Raw genomic sequence first — 15,198 nt, 5'->3', positions numbered from 1 at the left:
ACAGTGTTGTGTACTGTTGCAATAGTGTGTCCGTCAACACAGTCAGTACGTAACTGATCAGGTAAGGAATGGTCCGTGTTTGGTAGGTCAGTACGGATATCGTAAGCAGACTGGTTAATTATCTCACTCACTACACTGTTACAGTCTCGGTCAGATTCTTGAAGACTCTCTGATCGAGGCAGACCTTCCAGCTGCAGTATATCATCCACGGAATCCAAAGGTGGAATATCCTGAGCATCCAAGGATCGCACATCACCCTCCAGGCTTATGTCACCTGTTCCTTCAGAAGACAACTCTGACACCCACACTCTGGTTCTGTACTCAGCACCATCATCCACTGCAGTGTCCATGGCAGCTGAGACCACAAGGCTGTCATTCATGTCCTCAGACTCTGTTAATCCAGACATGTCTGTTTCCTCCTCAACAGCAGCATGGGGAAGAGGAAGAAAGTTGACTGGCATTATCAGGTTGCGATGTACCGTCTTCTCCCGTCCATTGGAGCTGTTCTGAATCTTAAAAGTGTGACTGTCAGCATTCAATCCAGTGACAAGGTAGACCGTATCCTCCCAACGGTCAGCGAGCTTCCGCTTTCCCCGCTCCCCCTTGTTAGCCAGCAATACTCGATCCCCAATCTCCACTGGTGCTCCTCTGACTCTTCTGTCATAAAGGTCAGCATGCCTCTTCAACTGCTTCGCTGCAGATGCCTGTGCTGCATTCATGGCTTCTTTCAGATCTCTCCTCAAAGACTGAACAAACTGGTCATTGTCGACAACTTCTGGGTTCTCTATGACAGAGCCAAAGACGATGTCAACAGGCAGTCTTGGCGTCCTCCCAAACATTAGCAGGAAAGGGGCAAAGCCTGTGGTCTTGTGGATTGTACAATTGTATGCAAACTTAAGGGACTTCAGCGCCTGAGGCCATCTGTGCTTTGCTCTCGTTGGCAGGGCCCGGATCATGTTTCCCAAAGTCCTATTCATCCTTTCGCAGGACCCGTTCCCCATCGGATGGTACGGCGTGGTGTGAGACTTCTGAACGCCTGCAACACTCAACAGTTCGGCTATTAAAGCGCTCTCAAAGTTGGCTCCCTGGTCTGAGTGTATACGGCTAGGCATCCCGTAGACACAGAAATAGTTGTTCCACAACTGATGAGCTACTGATTTAGCAGACTGGTTCGGACACAAGAAGGCAGGAGCCAATTTGGTAAAGTGGTCAGTAACAACGAGCACATCCAAGGATTTGTTTGAAGAGTCTTCTGCAGACCAGAAGTCTATGCACACTAGTTCAAGAGGCTCAGTTGTCATTATGCTCTCAAGAGGAGCACTTGCTTCCGGATCAGGAGTCTTGCTCACCACGCATCTCCTGCAGCACTTCACATAAGCTTTTACCTCCCTCTCCAGGCCATGCCAGAAGAACCTCTGTCTTGTCAGGTAGACTGTTCTCTGTTGGCCCTGGTGGCCAGCTTCATCATGGACACCCTTCAACACCATTGCTTTCATGGAGGCTGGAACCACATACAGATACATTTTCCTCTTTGTAACCACATTCTTCGAAACACGATACAGTACACCCATCTTCATGATCAACTTGTCCCAACATCTGAGAAGACACAAAACCTCAACACTCTCATGGGCACGCTCTCTCTGGGATGGTCTTCTCCCCCTCTCCACAAAGAAGATGACTTTGCTGATCACGTTGTCATAACGCTGCTTACTCATCAGTAGGTCGTGTGGCAGAACATCGACATCGGTCTGCTCTGATGGCATAACAGCCTGTGGGAGCTGTGGCAACAGCAGTGCATGTGAGCCCACTTCACCCACCCAGCACCTGTGTGAATGAAGAACAGCTGCAACTTAATGTCTTGATAAAGCACCAGATGGGGGGTCAACAGTAGCCTGACAGCTAATGACCACTTCGTTGGAGTCAGAGGCTTTGTCAAAGGGGTGGCTGGACCAGCGAAACACATCTTGCACTCTGTCTGTGCGCACAGCGTCGGCTTCAGCTAGTAAGGTCTCGTACAGGACCCTTGTCAGGCGATGGAGTGCACTGGGTCATACGAAGGGCTCTCTGCTCAAAGCATCTGGAACAACATTTATTTTTCCAGGGATGGATTTGATGTCAAACTCGTACGGTGCCAGCTTGGCGACCCATCTCTGTTCACAAGCATCAAGCTTTGCTTTGGTCAGAATGTATGTCAAGGGATTATTACCCGTCCATACCGTGAACTGCTGTCCCCGTAGCCAGTGGTGGAACTTGTCACAGATAGCCCATTTCATGGCAAAGAACTCGAGCCTGTGTGCAGGATACCTCGACTGTGCATAACTGAGGGACTTGCTCGCGAAGGCTATAGGTCTCGCTGTAGCTCCCGGTTCCTGCACCTGAGATAGCACAGCACCTAAGCCATTGCTGGATGCATCCACCGAGAGTAGAAAGGGTTTTTCGAAGTTGGGGTGGGCCAACAAAACCTGGTCCAGTAAGGCTTGCTTTAGCTGGAATAAGGCCTGTCTGCATTCTGTTGTCCAGTCGGCAGCTGTCAACTTCCTGACAGGGGAGCTTCGCTTCTTTTTCCAGCCTGGAGCCTTGTGTCCAGTAGTCAATCCAAAGAGAGGCTTTGCAATGGTCGAGCAACCTTCAATGAACTGTTGATAATACACCACTATCCCAAGGAATGACCTCAATTTCTTCTGAGATGGAATGTCAGTGCCATCTTTCATCAGATCAGCTTCTGTTACTCCTGTAATGGCCCTCACCTTCTCAGGGTCTGTAGCTACACCATCCGCACTAATGATATGCCCCAGAAACTTCACAGACCTCTGCAGAAAGTTACACTTTTTTGGCGCCAACTTCAGGTTGTGAGCCTTGAGTCGCTCGAAAACCAATTCCAGGCGCTGTATAGCCAGATCTTCAGTGGGCGCATAGACCAAGACATCGTCAAGGTAACACAGCAGGCTAAGAAAGTTCTGATCCCCAAAGATGTTTAGCATCATCCTCATAAAGGTTGCAGGACTATTACATAACCCCTGTGGCATTCAATTGTATTCGTACAATCCAAATGGCGACGTAAAAGCTGTGAATCTCCAGTCATCCTCATGCACTTCCACATTGTAGTAGCCAGAGGTAAGGTCCATTGTTCGAGAAAAAGGCATTTCCACCTAACGCAGCCAGCGCGTCAGCCTGGTGAGGGAGTGGGTGGGCGTCTTTGATGGTGCGAGCATTGAGCAAACGAAAATCAGTACAGAGTCTCAGGTCTCCAGACTTCTTCCGTACAAGGACAAGGGGAGAGGCGAACTCACTACTAGACTTCCTTATGATATCACGTTCTTCCATCTCATTCAATGCTTGTTTGAGCTTCTCATAATTATTTGGCGAAAGGCGTCGGTAGGGCATTCGAAAGGGCTTCTCATCACTCAGTTGAATGCGGTGAAGACATCCGGAAGCTTTTCCACAATCCAACTTGTGCCTGGAAAAAATAGACTGGTACTCAGCTATGAGCTGGATGAGTTTCTTCTTACCAGCAGGAGACGCTTGACAGGAGGCGACATCAATATCAGTCAAACCTAAGTCACGTAAGACCTCAGGATCGCTTGAACTGTCAGGTCCGTCAGTATCGTGAAGTTGGCTGGAACCGTCAGTCAGTGTCAAGTCATCTTGGCAGTCAGTGAGTATATCAGCCGTTCTCTGCACTTGCTGCTGTAAAGCTGCTGATGAACCATCATTCACACACGAACAGTCAAAGTCCTCTAGAGCAATGCAAGGAAAGATATCGGCTAGAGTGGCGTTTCGTCTCAATGTCACTGTCTTCTGAGAAGGGTTTATCACTCTAACAGGGAGCCACCCACACCCCCGCAATAGAGCTACTGTCCTCCCTACCAGTATTGACCTTGGTGTTGACCTTGAGCTGCTGGGCTCAATGACAACAGCACTGCCAGCTGATAGATTCTGAGTGTTTCGTAGTCTGCCCCAGACTAAGTGCTCCTGCATAGGCTCTAGAGTCACAGCCCCTTTTAGTCTCACAGTTCCAACTTTGCCAGATACTTCACTGTCTCTCCATCTCTCCACATTAGCCATCATATCGATTAGCTTGCTCTCCTCACCCCCGTCACATACAGGAGTATAAACCCTCTTCCAGAGATCTCCATCCATCTTCAGGTGGCGAATAAAGTGCTTTAGGAGATTGCTGCCCAAGATGAGGTCATCACTCTGGCCTTCAACCACCAGTGTAGGCACAGCAACTCTACATCCGTACACCTCCATCTCCAGCTCACATACTCCCAAAGGCCTCGTCTTCAACCCACCACAACCAACCAAGACTACCTCTGTAGGACTCAATGATGGACTTTTCAACACTCCTGCATGCAACAGTTCAGGTAAGACCCTAGAGCTCAAGGTACAAGCCATGGATCCACTGTCAAGCATAGCTCTCACTTCCACTTCTCCTCCTATTAACACCTTGGCATAGAATAAATCATCATACGGGGAAAGTCTCTGTGTGTTCTGCATTATGATACTCTTCTCAGTCTCCATTTCGTCACAAACACTTTTATATACAGACTCCAAATCAACAGCTCTCACTGATGGGGACTCTACAAAAGGCCCAACACTCTCCCCTTCTACATGCAGGCCTACTAGTTTTCCGGAAGCTGAGCAGTGATTACTGTAGGGACTCCACTAGCTGTGCTCAGAGCTGCAGCCTTGGGGCACTGAGAGCATGCGTGGCCAGCTACATGACAAAGAAAGCAGAGGTGATTGGCCCTGCAGTGAAAGTAAGTATTATGTCCAGCATCCCCGCACACTTTACATGGCCCATTAGACTTCACTTTGCTCCCATTCCCTTTTTAGAACTTATGGTCAGACTGTTGTGGCCTCTGCTCCAGCACACGCTCCAGCATTGCAAGGATTACGTTCCATCGGCTCAGCTGAGCCCTGAATAGTCTGGGCTGGGTAAGGCAACGTATTGGGTACTTCCATGTGGGGCCTCACAGCAGGCATGGTGATCGGCATGACAGCGCCAACTTCCTGCTTCATTGTTGCGATGGCTGGGGTCAACTTCGATAAGTGAGAGTACCTCCGCTCCCTCCTGTATTCATCCAGCCTCTCATGAACATCTGCAGCAGTCCACTGCTGTAATGGCTTGCACTTAAAGATAAGCGACAGTTCAGCATTAGGGCAATGTCTGATGAACATGACTGTGAGCTCACGAGATGGGTCTTCAACACTTTTTTTCTGTCTCTTTAGACAATCTTCAAACAAACTTGTTCAGTCTGAGCCAATATTCAAATGGTTGTTCATCAGTCAGAGGTAATGTGGCATAAAAGTCAGCAAGGGGCATGCTTGAAAAAACTGTCACTAAAATGTTGTTTCAGTATGTCAAAGATGGGACTCGGGCCTTTAGATAAATCAATGGAGGGATTGCTGCGTATGCCAACTTTAACAACATCGCGGGCCCTTCCCATAAGCCTGCCCATAACCTCAACTGCTTGGTCCATCACAGACACGCCCCTCTTACGCATGTAACCCATTACCATATCCTCACACTCATGCACTGTGCACTTTTCAGAGCCAACCCCCCCGAAAGTACACCGGTTCCCTGATATCAGACTTCAATACCAGGTTCAGGCTTGACACATCCATACCCCTCGAGCTGCATACACTCCCCATAACATTGTCCCCAACTTGTCCAACATTTGCCTTTGACTCCAAATAGGAGGCAATGTTCTCCCCAATGGAATGACCAATCTGCTGTACTATGTCTGCTATGAAATCCATGGAGACCTCCCCACTCCCTGTATTTGGCAAAACTCTTTCATACACATCCTTGGGCATGTCCATGGGTAAACTATCGTCAAAACCCTCCAGTTTGGGCATAGGTGTAGAAGTAACTGGAATTTTGGCTGAACCCCTACCAACAGATGGTGACAGATTAAATGACAGGAAACCCCTACCTCTCCCAACACCTTCCATTTTAACAATGGGAAATCAACACCCTAATAAAAATGTAAATAGCTAAATGTATATATATATATATATATATATATATATTTAAACCTCATGTCAAAATCTAACCTATATCTAGTACACTGGTAAAACTCACCCTACTTATATCAGATATACATTAGAATTGCAAATAAACAAGTAACACAAAAGTTATCGTTTATCTGTGAAGAGCCTCAGCCAGAGAAATCATCAATTTCGATAATAAAACGGTCTAGTGGCGCCCTCTTTTGGCGAAATGCGATATCGCCATAAACTGCACCAGCAACGTCTTATCTGATTCTTCAACAGCAACCACGGCGAAGTTCTGAGATGGAAATCCAGCAAAGGATGATCCGATCCAGAAGAACGGTCACGGCACCACTGTAACAGTACTCTTCTTGCGTTGTGTACAATCAGTCATCGGCACGGAACTCCAACATGTAGCACCAGTCATGTAGATTTATTCTGATAGGAACGGCACAAAATTGCACGTCATGCAATGCACATCTCACCATCCAACTCTGCACTCACGCACGCTGGTTTGGTGCTTGTTCACTGGGCTAGTTACCAAAAGAATACAATTACAATATACAATATAATATCTTTAACAATGTACCTGATAGGAACGACACAAAATTGCACGTCATGCAATGCACGTCTCAGCATCCAACTCTGCACTCACGCACTGTACAAAATATATGAACCCCCCCCCACCAGACACAGTAAGTTGCTAGCTAGTACTGGTGGGAATTCTTTACAAAAAAATGCACAACAAATATTCTCCAAAAACCGCTGCATCTTATGTGTGATGTTCGAATAACATTTACAAGCAATTTGATATAAATTGTACATTTAAATCCTCACTTGAGAGTATAAAAATCACTTTTGATGTACAGTGCTTGGCAACCAACAACTTACCGCTGGTTTGGTGCTTGTTCACTGGGACGATTCTAACTGGAACATCCCCCCTTGTAAGCAAGCTACGCAAACCAGCCAATAAGATGCCATGTTGAGTAGGTGAAGGCAAGACAAACTCAAACCAAAAACCCATTGGCTTAACAATAAAGTGGCAAGGGGAATTACCAATATAACCCTGTTACACGTGCAATGATTATGCTTTTTTTTTGACAAATGCGCTTTTGTTAAATCATCCCCCGTTTGGCAACCTTGGCTGTTTCTTTATGAAGAAATAGTCTTCACACAGTTCGCAACGAGCCAGGCGGCCCAAACTGCTGCATACACCCTGTCGTGTCTTTACTATCATTAAATGAAGACTTCTCTATAATTAGTATTACGCGAATTAAACTGATTAATCATGTAACTGTAATTAACTAGGAAGTCGGGGCACCAAGGAAAATATTCAGATTACAAAGTTATAATTTCCTAATATATCTTCACTATGAGTCATCCATACATCAATTGTCTTAAATAATTTATTTACTAACTAAGTAATTCACAGAAATGCATAAACAAACAAAGTAAAAATGGTTACAAGAAATGACAGGGGAATATGCCCTAGTGGGCTAAACCGGCATGGCGGCTTGTTGTACAAAAGGGAAGTGGGGGTCGACTGAGAAGACAACAGACAGTTGATAATTATAACAATTGAAATGATAATCCTTTGCACATGAACACTCACTCATTCGGGAACAATTGCAATCAATATATATATTTACGCTCAGTGTGTCGTCTTGATTGCTATTGAAATGTAAGTTTCTGTTGGGGAGTTTCCGTTTTCGCTCTCTGTCGTGGTTAGGATGGATTGTTCAGAGTGACATTCATTCATCTCGTTATAGAACGGCTGTTTCGGCGGTTGTCGTTCTTCGCGTTCAATGATTCCGAATTCCTAGCTGCAGACTAGTAATTAATATCAAAGACTTGTTCTTATTCTGTCGGTATTGATAGTCTGAGTTTAACTACGTGGTATGGTTAAAAGATTCAGCAATGGTCTGCAACCTTTGTCCTCTCTTGATTGAGAGAAAACATGGTCTGTAACCTTTGTCCTCTCGTAATGGAGAAAAACATGGTCTAGTGAGAATTTCTCAAAGTTGGGGTTTTATTCAGGAGTTGCAGAAAAGGGCCTGTCCCAGGATGCCCGACCCTAACTGGGCTCCTGGGCAGTCCTCTGATTTAGTTAAACTCAAAAGGGAATTGGAGTTTCCTTCATTAAAAAGTCCAAAATCACATTACACAATTTTACAAACAGTATCATACTCACTCATTCATCTTATACAACAATTAGATGTAAACCTCATATCTGAGGCTATTATATAAACAGCGTTATTTTTTTAATATATTTTTTTATTTTACCTTTATTTAACCAGGCAAGTCAGTTAAGAACAAATTCTTATTTTCAATGACGGCCTGGGAACAGTGGGTTAACTGCCTGTTCAGGGGCAGAACGACAGATTTGTACCTTGTCAGCTCGGGGGTTTGAACTCGCAACCTTCTGGTTCCTAGTCCAACACTTTAACCACCATGTGGCCGCACCGTCTCCCATGAGCCTCGCCAAAATGTAACAAACGGACCCGTTCGTAGCTGGATTCTTCACCGATCTTTTAAACCTTCTCCGGAACATAAATGTTGTTCGGACCTCATGTTCTGTGAGGTGGAAGAAATTCCTTTGTTCTCTATGAAACTTCACTTCACTTGTCTCTATACTGTGTCAATGAGGAGACAATCTTTTCCAGGAATTTACGACCTCTCTGACCACAGCAGCCTAGTTGAAGGAGGCAGGGGGAGGCAAGGAGGGGGATAAGGCTTACCGTACCCAAAGAGGGCAACATCATGACAACCCTGACTCTGTTGCACAGAACGCAAGAGAAGTGACACAATTGCCCTAGTTAAAATAAATTAATGTTAGCAGGCAATACTAACTAAATATGCAGGTTTAAAAATATATACTTGTGTATTGATTTTAAGAATGGCGTTGATGTTTATGGTTAGGTACACATTGGTGCAATGACACTGCTTTTTTCACGAATCGCTTTTGTTAAATCATCACCCGTTTGGCGAAGTAGGCTGTGATTCAATGATAAATTAACAGGCACCGCATCGATTATACGCAGGACAAGCTAGATAAACTAGTAATATCATCAACCATGTGTAGTTAACTAGTGATTATATTAAGATTGATTGTTTTTTTGTAAGATAAGTTTAACGCTAACTAGCACCTTACCATGGCTCCTTGCTACATTCATATAACAGGTAGTCAGCCTGCCACGCAGTCTCCTCGTGGAGTGCAATGTAATCGGCGAATTGGTGTCCAAAATGCCGATCACCGATTGTAATGAAAACTTGAAATCGGCCCTAATTAATCGGCCGACCTCAAGTCTGCACAGAGCGATATCAACCCTGAGCATATCAGACAGTTTTTGTTTTTCTCCACTACATCACTGTATTCCTGCCGTAAGCTCTGGACCATTACAGCGGATAATCGCAGCTAGCTAGCTGCTACCGCGTGGCCCAGCCCCGAAGCTAGCCTTGAGCCAGGCCCATCTCCCGGCCTGCTCAGTGGACCCTATGATCACTCGGCTACACAGCTGATGCCTCCCAGACTCTTCACTAACATGACTAGAAACCACTACATCACCGGATTCTTGCCGTAAGCTCTGGCCCTTTGCACCGGATGCACTGGAGTGGCTATAGTGGCTAATGCCCTTGTCCCAAAGCTAGCACCAGTTAGCCTCGAGCCAGGTGCATCTCCCGGCTAGCAAACAAAATTACTCAAGCTCTTTTGCCAATTGGCCTGGACCCTTTGTCGACACGGAACCCCGCTGATCCATCACGTCTGGTCTGCCGACGTAATTCCGCCCGATGTGCCCTCAACCGGCCTTTGCCGGACGTCGGTGACGCCCTTATCCCGACGCTAGCACCAGTTAGCCTCGAGCCAGGCCTCGAGCCAGGCTAGCGTAGTAACGACTACCTAACGGCTTCCCTGTTTCATACAGTTGAAGTCGGAAGTTTAGATACACTTAGGTTGGAGACATTAAAACTCGTTTTTCAACCACTCCACAAATGTCTTGTTAATTAACAAACTATATTTTCTGCATGACACAAGTCATTTTTCCAACAATTGTTTACAGACAGATTATTTCACTTATAATTCACTGTTTCACAATTCCAGTGGGTCAGAAGTTTACATACACTAAGTTGACTGCCTTTAACTTCTCTAAGTTATTTGGGACGCTACCGTCCCAACCGGCCAACATCCGGTGAAATTGCAGAGCGCAAAATTCAAAAATACTCTATTCAAATATTTAACATTCTTGAAAATGTGTGTCATACATCAAAATAAAGCTTTAATTCTTGTTAATCCAGCAAAAGTGTCAGATTTCAAAAAGGCTTTACAGCGAAAGCACACCATGCGATTATCTGAGGACAGCGCCCACATACAAACACATGAAAATCATTTTTCAACCAGGCAGGTGCAACACAAAAGTCAGAAATAGCGATTTAATTAATGTCTTACCTTTCAAGATCTTCTTCTGTTGGCACTCCAAAATGTCCCCAAAAACATCACAAATGGTCCTTTTGTTCGATAATGTTCTTCTTTATGTCCCAAGAATGTCCATTTATTTGGCGCGTTTGATTCAGAAATCCACTGGTTTCAACTCGCCCAACATGCCTACAAAGTATCTAATAAGTTACCTGTAAACTAATCCAATCTTAGGTACCCTGAAACGTAAATAATCGATCAAATTTAAGATGGAATAAACTGTTTCTAATACCGGATAAAAACAACTTGGAGCGCTTTCCTGTTCACGCTTTCCTGTTCACAGTAGAGTCCACCTTGAGTGACACATACAATGAATAGGACTACTTCGTAATTTCTCAAAAGAAAAACATCGAACAATTTGTAAAGACTGTTGACATCTTGTGGAAGCCATAGGAACTGCAACCAGGTTCCTAATAATAAGGTTATCCCATAGAAACCTATTGGAAAATCCTATGACATCAATATTTTTCTGCTTTGGGTTTCACCCTCCAAATCAGTTCTGTTATACTCACAGACATTATTTGAACAGTTTTAGACACTGTAGCGTGCTTTCTATCTAAATCTACCAATTATATGCATATCCTAGCTTCTGGGCCTGAGTAACAGGCAGTTTACTTTGGGAACGCTTTTCATTCAAATACTGCCCCCATCAAAATACTGCCCCCTACCCCAAATAAGTTAAAATAAAATGTCCTCACCATCTTAAATAAACATGCCCCTTTCAAAAAATTTAGAACTAAGAACAGATATAGCCTTTGGTTCACTCCAGAACTGACTGCCCTCGAACAGCACAAAAATATCCTGTGGCGTACTTGCACTAGCATCAAATAGTCCCCACGATATACATCTTTTCAGAGAAGTCGGGAACCAATACACACAGTCAGTTAGGAAAGCAAAGGCTAGCTTTTTCAAACAGACATTTGCATTCTGTAGCTTTAACTCCAAAAAGTGCTGGGACACTGTAAAGTCCATGGAGAATAAGAGCACCTCCTCCCAGCTGCCCACTGCACTGAGGCTAGGAAACACTGTCACCACCGATAAATACACGATTATCAAGAATTTCAATAAGCATTTCTCTACAGCTGGCCATGCTTTCCTCCTGGCTACCCCAACCCCGGCCAACAGCTCTGCACCCCCCACAGCTACTTGCTCAAGCCTCCCCAGATTCTCTTTCACCCAAATCCAGATAGCTGATGTTTTAAACGAGCTGCAAAACCTGGACCCGTACAAATCAGCTGGGCTAGACAATCTGGACCCTCTCTTCCTAAAATTATCTGCCGCCATTGTGGAAACCCCTATTACTAGTCTGTTCAACCTCTCTTTTGTATCGTCCAAGATTCCTAAAGATTGGAAAACTGCCGCAGTCATCCCCCTCTTCAAAGGAGGTGACACTCTAGACCCAAACTATTACAGACCTATTTCCATCCTGCCCTGCCTTTCTAAAGTCTTCGAAAGTGAAGTTAACAAACAGATCACTGACAATTTTGAATCACACCGTACCATCTCCGCTGTGCCATCCAGTTTCCGAGCTGGTCACGGGTGCACCTCAGCCACACTCAAGGTACTAAGCGATATCATAACCGCCATTGATAAAAGACAGTACTGTGCAGTCGTCTTCATCAACCTGGCCAAGGCTTTTGACTCTGTCAATCACTGTATTCTTATCGGCAGACTCAACAGCCTTCGTTTCTCAAATGACTGACTCGCCTGGTTCCCGAACTACTTCTCATACAGAGTTCAGTGTGTCAAATCGGAGTGCCTGTTGTCCGGACCTCTGGCAGTCTCTATGGAGGTACCACAGGGTTCAATTCTCGGACAGACCCTTTTCTCTGTATAACGATGTTGTTCTTGCTGCGTGTGATTCCTTTATCCACCTCTACACAGACAACACCATTCTGTATACATCTGGCCCTTCATTGGACACTGTTAACAAACCTCCAAACGAGCTTCAATGCCATACAACACTCCATCCGTGGCCTCCAACTGCTCTTAAACGCTAGTAAAACTAAATGTATGCTCTTCAACCTTTCGCTGCCCGCACCCGCCGTCCAGCATCACTACTCTGAGCGGTTCTGACTTAGATTATGTGGACAAACTATAAATACCTAGGTGTCTGGCTAGACTGTAAACTCTCCTTCCAGGTTAATTTTAAGCATTTCCAATCCAAAAATGTAATCTAGAATCAGCTTCATATTTCGCAACAAAGCCTCTTTCACTCACGCTGCCAAACACCCTCGTAAAGCTGACTATCCTGCCGATCCTTGACTTCGGCGATGTAATTTTCAAAATAGCCTCTAACACTCTACTCAGCAAACTGGATGCAGTCTATCACAGTGCCATCCGTTTTGTCACCAAAGCCCCATATACTACCCACCACTAGGACCTGTATGCTCTCGTCAGCTGGCCCTCGCTACATATTCGTCGCCAAACCCACTGGCTACAGGTCATCTATAAGTATTTGCTAGGCCGCCTTCACTCAGCTCACTGGTCACCACAGCAACACCCACCCATAGCACACGCTCCAGGAGGTATATCTCACTGGTCATCCCCAAAGCCAACACCTACTTTGGCCTCATTTCCTTCCAGTTCTCTGCTGCCAATGACTGGAACGAATTGCAAAAATCGCTGAAGTTGGAGACTTTAAGCATCAGCATCTCCCTCACTAACTTTAAGCATCAGCTATCTGAGCAGCTTACCGATCGCTGCAGCTGTACACAGCTCATCTGTAAATAGCCCATCCAACTGCCTACCTCATCCCCATGTTTTTATTGACTTTTTTTGCTGTTTTGCACACCAGTATTTTTACTTGCACATCATCTGCACATCTATCACTCCAGTGTTAATTTGCTAAATTGTAATTACTCCGCTGCTATGGCCTATTTATTGCCTTACCTCCATTCTTCATTTGCACACACTGTATATATATATATATTTCTATTGTATCATTGACTGTACGTTTGTTTATCCCACGTGTAACTCGGTGTTGTTGTCTTTGTCACACTGCTTTTCTTTATCTTGGCCAGATCGCAGGTGTAAATGAGAACTTGTTCTCAACTAGCCTACCTGGTTAAATAAAGGTGAAATAAAAAAAAATCATAACTATATTGACAACACCCAAATGGATACTGTCATTAATGCGGTTCTTCAATAATTACACATAATTCTTAATATTTTAGCTGTTTTGTTAGTCACATGTTCAACTATCATCAGCTGATCCAGGAAATCATTTTCTGAATGACAGTCAAATGAGAAACATCACGACATGCAACAACAACCAAAGTGCTTCTTCATTCATTACTTTGGTAAAGACAGTTATGCCGTGCTCCACGTTGGATCCAACATCCCTAACAAATTGATGTTTATAATGTGTTATTGTCTGCTTGATTTACAGTAGGGTCTCGTTAGTCTGTTTGGAGACAAAGATACTTAGCTCATAATGTGTAGAGAACTGTTCCTTGATGGTTAGGCTATTTTACAACACACAGAGCTATTTTCCTATTTTTGTTGTTAGGTGAAGTTATGGGTCCTACAGTAGGTTAATGTTATTGTTATGGGTCCTGGAGTACACGATGTGTGTCATGCAACAACAACCAAAGTGCTTCTTCATTCATTACATAGGTCTATGTTATTGTTAGGTAAAGTTATGGGCCAATTTGGCAAACAGTGTACAAACCCTCATTGTCAGGCTGATGGAAAAGCCAAAGAGCATTTTACTGGTTGAAGTGTTTAAGTATAAAGCGGTTGATTTGCGATGACGACACAAACATTATATTAAGCAGGACATTCAAACGAGCCTTACAATTATAATCCAAAGTAGTGTGAAATGCACTAATAAGCAACCTGGAAATGGAGGTTACTCCCCTGAGTTTTCCCCCATTCACATTCAGAATACATTGTGAAAAACTAAAATCTTTTCTCACCATTTTTGCTCCAGGCAGATATAGTACATCCATAACTATCGGTTTCCTCATTAGCAGGGAGGTGTTTCTGCAATCAAATTGTGTGGGCATCACCCTTGTGCTACAATTTTATTAAACACAGAAAGGGGCCCATATTGGAGAGCAAACGTCGTCTGGCACGCTGCTTAGAGTTTCAACAACATGAATAACTTATTTCTAGTCTACAATCTTAGATGTTACTACTAATGTGAAAACAAGACAATATGACTATTCTTGCTCGTTGTAAGTCAAATAATCATTACATTCATTACAGGCGTCAATTGTTATACAACATCATGGCTACGCTGTTGGTAGCCACCTTTCACAGTAGATTTCTGCTGTTGTGGGCCTTTAACCATCTGTATGACTTTGTCATTCACACAGGAGAGAGACGGGACTACCGGGGATCCTCTGGGGAGCCTCAACAACCTCATGATGCTGACGAGGCAGAGAAGAGTCTCTCCACATTAGAACACCTCAAGATACACCCGCAGAGATCCACAGGGAAGAGAACTCACTGTTGCTCTGACTGTGGGAAGAGATTCACCTCATCAGGTATTAAAATTAATCAGAGAATCCACACAGGAGAGAAACCTTATAGCTGTGGTCAATGTGGGAAGAGTTTTATTGCATCTAGCATTCTGACAGTACACCAGAGAACACACACAGGAGAGAAATATTATAGCTGTAATCAATGTGGGAAGAGTTTTATTACATTTCGCCATCTGCCAGTACACCAGAGAGAAATCTTATAGCTGTGGTCAATGTGGGAAGAGTTTTGATCAATCTATT

The sequence above is a fragment of the Oncorhynchus nerka genome, linkage group LG21, assembly GCF_034236695.1.
Source record: "Oncorhynchus nerka isolate Pitt River linkage group LG21, Oner_Uvic_2.0, whole genome shotgun sequence".
Taxonomy (NCBI): Eukaryota; Metazoa; Chordata; class Actinopteri; order Salmoniformes; family Salmonidae; genus Oncorhynchus; species Oncorhynchus nerka.
Note: the sequence above shows the minus strand (reverse complement) of the source record.